The sequence below is a fragment of the Mus caroli genome, chromosome X (assembly GCF_900094665.2).
Source record: "Mus caroli chromosome X, CAROLI_EIJ_v1.1, whole genome shotgun sequence".
Lineage (NCBI taxonomy): Eukaryota > Metazoa > Chordata > Mammalia > Rodentia > Muridae > Mus > Mus caroli.
Window position 1 is genome coordinate 29,327,457 of NC_034589.1, and position 5,536 is coordinate 29,332,992.

Sequence of the window (5,536 nt, forward strand, 5' to 3'; positions counted from 1 at the left end):
AGTCACATCTTTGACCCATAATTGTTCCTGTATGAAAGAATAACAGGGATGGAAATGGAGAGGAGCCTGAGGAAAAGAAGGTCCAGCTATAAGCCCAAAGTGCAATCCAGCTCAAGGGGAGGTTCCAAGGCCTGACAAGGGGAGGTTCCAAGGTTACTGAGGCTATGGAGTGCTCACAAAAAGAGACCTATAGTTTCTGCCCTCTGAGAGGCCCAACAAGCAGCTGAAAGAGTCAGATGCAGATATCTGCACCCAACCAATGGACAGAAGCAGCTGACCCATGTTGTTGAATTAGATAAGGCTGAAAGAAGCTGAGGAGGAGGGCGATCCTGTAGGAGAACCAGCAGTCTCATTCAATCTGGATCCCCGAGATCTCTCAAACACTGGACCACCAACCAGGCAGCACACACCAGCTGATATGAGGTCCACAACACACATACAGCAGAGGACTTCCGGGTCTGGGTTTAGTCAGAGAAGATGCACCTAACCCTCAAGAGACTGGAGGCCCCAGGGAGTTTAGAGGTGGGGGTGGGGCATCCGCGTGAAGACAGGGGGTTGGGAGGAGGTGTGGGATGTGGAGCAGTTGGAGAGTGGATGAGGGAGCAGGGAATGGAATAAGGAATGTAAAAAATTAATTAATTAAATTTTTTTAAAAGATTTTTTTCCTAATGTGTCTCTGTGTAGGTTTGTGTACATGAGTGCAATGTCCTTGTCGGCCAGAAGAGGGCATCCGAGTCACTGGAGTGAGAGTTACAGGCAGCTGCAAAATACTTAATGTGGGTACTGGGATCCAAATTCGAGTCCTCTGGAATAGCAGTACATGCTTAACCACTGAGCCACCTGGACATCCTACCATTGCATTCCCAGAGCTTGACCAGACTTTAAAAAACCAGCTAGAGTGGATTTCTGAGTTCGAGGCCAGCCTGGTCTACAAAGTGAGTTCCAGGACAGTCAGGGCTACACAGAGAAACCCTGTCTCGAAAAAAAAAAAAAAAAAAACAGCTAGAAGAGTACAACTTAATCAAATTCTAGAGACACCTATTTACTATGGTATACAGCACAAGAGCTTTAGGTTTGTTCTTCAATGAGACACTGTCACTATACAAATCTCCCCACATAGGGGCTGGAGAGATGGCTCAGCGGTTGAGAGCACTGACTGCTCTTTCAAAGGTCCCGAGTTCAAATCCCAGCAAGTCACCGCTCACAAACACCTGTAATGAGATCTGAGTCCCTCTTCTGGGGTGTCTGAAGACAGCTACAGCGTACTTACATATAATAAATAAATAAATAAATAAATAAATAAATAAATCTTTTAAAAAGTCTCCCCATATAAAAATTGTTTAGGAATGTACTTTTTTCACGTTGAGTCATATAATGTTATAGTTTGGGTTTGAATGCCTTGCAATGACCATGAATTCAAAGCTGGTAATTGAGAGCTGGTAATTGGCATTATTGAGAGATGGTGGACCATTTAGTAGGTGCAGCCTACTGGACAGAAGGCAGGCCATTGGAGGTGTGCTCATGAAGCTATGCTCCTTCCCCTCCCTCTCTTTGCTTCCTTGTGAGAGGAGAGTCACCCTCATTATGGCATGAGTCAGTACTTCTTTCCTGTTGTCTTTTCATTGATGGATGATCATTTGTTTTGGAATTTGAGTTTCATTTGGGAGCTAATATTAATATGTTGCTACGAATTTTATTATACAATATGTGGGTATGTGGGTATGTGAGTATATATATATATGTGTGTGTGTGTGTGTATGTGTGTGTATGAATAAGTGAATATATATATATGAGTGAATATGTGAGTTTTGTGTGTGTGTGTCTGTGTGTCTGTGTGTGTGTGTGTGAGAGAGAGAGAGGGGGGGGGGGGGGGGGGAGGGGGGAGCAGGGGGGGGGGGGGGGGGGGGGGGGGGGGGGGGGGGGGGGGGGGGGGGAGAGAGAGAGAGAGAGAGAGAGAGAGAGAGAGAGAGTGTGTGTTCACCCAGGAGTCAGACTGCTACATCCTATGGCATTTCTATGGTTAACTCTGAGGAAATTTCAGATTGCCTTCTGAAGAAACTGCATTTTATATTCCATTAGCATTAATTTCTCCGTATCTTTGCAAGTACTTGTTTTGTATTAGAGCTATCTATCCCAGTAGGTATAAAGCAGTACCTCATGGCGTTTTGATTTACATTTTCCTGATGGCTAGAGATACAGTACATCCTCTCAAGTGCTTATTGGTCATTTGTATATCATCTCTGGAGAAATATCTACTCAACATTTTGCCAAGTTTTAAATTGGATTACTCATCTTTCTGTTATTGAGCTGTGATATATTTTATAAATTCTAGATAAAAAAAAAATCCCTTATAAGGTACATGATTTGCATGTGTTCTTTTATCTGTGGATCGCCTTTTACTTTTCCTGATAGTGTCCTGAGATATGCAAAAGATTTTTGTTATTTATACTTTGGTGTCGTATCTATACATTCTTTGACTAATTCAAGGACACAAATATTTACTTCTATGGTTTCTTCTAGAAGTGTTACAACTTTTATTCTTATACTTAAATATATGATATATGGTCCATTTTCAGTAAATTTTGTACATGGTGTGAAGTCATGCTCCAAGTAATAATAATAATTATTATTATGGTAATATTAACAATAACAATATACTATTATAATCGTATTATTGATTTATTATTGTTGTTATTATTTTGCATGTAGGTATTTAGTTGTACCACATAGATCACCAGGCCTGTTGGCAGTGCCCCTACCCACCAACTGAGTTCACTGACCCAAATGGAGGGCATTCTAGTTATATTTGTTTTTATTTTTGTATTTTATTACTTTCTATTTCTCTTAAATAGGCTTAAGTTTTTCTTTTTCTTTCTTTCCCTTTCCTCTTTATACATACTGAAAGGGATGCTTAATACTTGAGGTTTTGACTGGGCGTCATTGTTAAAGACTTCCTCTATCTAAGCCCCACTTTAAATGCTTTCCTCAAGTTTTGATTATTATTAGGTTAAAAATATGTACAACTCTACTATTATTCTTTAACTCATCAGTTGTTTCTGAATGTGCGTCTTGGTTTCCAACTATACCAAGATATTCCAGTGAACTTTGTGTTATAAATGTAATTAGAAATTTATTCGCATTATGATCAGAATGCAATTATTCAAAATTTGTTGCACTTTCCCCTTTGATCAAGTCCTGTAATTGTTCTGGATGTGTATGCAGTAGCAGGTGGTTCCCATGTTCTGTAATCTAGCTGTTTATTACCTTACGTTAGGAGTCATGCAGTTCAAAGTATCAGTATCTCTGCTTTGATTCATCCCACCCACATCGCTTTCTCCTTTCCTATCCTAAGAAAGAAAGAGAAATGGACCTGTGGATGTCGTGCTGCAGTCGACTGCATGCTTAGCTTTTGCGTGTGCCCTAAAATAAACACAGGAATGTCCCAAGAATTGTTAGGATCTCTTGTTAGTTTTCAAAAAAAAAAAAATCCCCTCTCTACTTTAGAAATTTACATCCTTTTGCTATTATGTTAATAGTCACATTCCATTAATTGCTACCTTATCAGACAATAATGCCTAGAAATACCAAACTGACTTCTGATATAATCCAAGGTTCTTAGAAAACTTGAAGTCTTTTTCTGCCCTGCCTGATGACTTTCCATATTGTATAACAGTTTCGTTTTTAAAAGTAACTAGAGGGGTTAGAGCCAAAGCTCAGTGGTTAAAGGGTGCTTCCTGCTGTTCCAGAGGACTTGAGTTCAATTTCCAAAAACTACAACTGCCTGTAACTCCAGTTCTGGGGTCTCCAACACCAGGGGCTTTTGTGGATACCTACACTCATATGCATGTACCCACACAGAGATATGTGCAAACATATCATGTTTTTAACATCTCAAAATTAATCAGAATAGAGTTCTTAGCTACATTCTTAGATGTCACATTTACCTTTATCGGTGCTTGCTTATGTTGCCCCTGTACTACATGACTTTCCTTGTGGTGTTGAGATCATCCCATCCCAAGAAAATCTTCAGAATTTTCACCAACATGATATAGTGATAAAAACTCTGTTTTTATTTTCAAAAAGTATATTGATTTTCTGAATATTATTGTGATGGTGTGTATACGCTTGGCCCAAGGAATGGCACTATTAGGAGGTGTGGCATTGTTAGAGTAGGTGTATCACTGAGTGGGTGGGCTTAAGACCCTCACCATAGCTGCCTGGAAGCCAGTGTTCTCCTAGTAGCCTTCAGATGAAGATATAAAACGCTCAGCTCCTCCTGCACCATGCCTGTCTGGATGCTGCTGTGCTCCCACCTTGATGATAATGGACTGAACCTCTGAACCTGTAAGCCAGCCCCAATTAAATGTTGTCCTTATAAGAGTTGCCTTGGTCAAGGTGTTTCTTCACAGCAATAAAACCCTAAGACAATTACCATGAGAGATATTGCCCTGAAGGCATCAGATTACCATGCACAGGGATCCCATAAGCATCCCTATGGTGGCTTTGACTTCAGATAAATCAAAGGCCGAGTAAGAAGTGCCTATCAACACTCAGCTTCTTAAAGCATGAAAATTTAATTTTTAAGGTAAGAAACTAACTATGGCCCTTTTAGAGTCCTCAGAGTCCTGATTATTGGAAACCCTTTCTTCTAGCCCCCTGCTTGCAACCTGAGGCCAGAAGTAAGTTATATTTTCTATAAAATTTAGCCACTTGAGCTTCTCCCAGCCTGACATGAAGAAATCCTGGTGCTCTTCTGGTGATCTAACCTGGAAATATTTATATGATCAGCATTAAAAAAAAATCAACATTCTGATATCTAGTCTTTACCTATTTTGATGCCACCAGGACCCACTGCAGACTACCAGATCTACTGATGAAGCTCAGATTCACGTGTCATAGTACTGAGATAAAGAAACAAAAGCCTGGAAAAAAGCTGCAAGCTGTTGCCAGCTTTACCTTAACTGTGTGAAATGAGCAACTTGTCTTAGTTAGGGTTTTACTACTGTGAAGAGACACATGACCATGGCAAATCTTATAAAATATTTAATTGGGGCTAGCTTACAGTTTCAGAGGCTTAGTCCATTATCATCATGGTGGGAGCATGGTGGCACACAGGCAGACATGGTGCTGGAGAAGAAGCTGAGAGGTACATTTTGATCTGCAGGCAGAGAGACAGAGAGGGAGAGGGGAGAGGGAAAGGGGACAGGGAAGAGGGGAGGAAAGGGGAGAGGGGAGAGGGAGGAGAGGGAAGGAGAGGGGAGGAGAGGGGAGGAGAGGGGAGAGGGAGAACAAACCTGCCATGGGCTTTTGAAACCTCAAAGTCCAACCCTGGTGACATACCTCCTCCAAAAGGGCCACATATCCTAATCTTTCTCAAATAGTGCCACCCCCTAATGTCTAAGCATTCAAATATATGAGCCTTTGGGTGCCATCCTTATTCAAACAACCACAATGATCAAGGCAACTTGTAAAAGAAAATAATGACCTCATCCGGCCGGATCAGTGCCGGGGTAGCGGGAGCGCAGGGTTGCCTGAC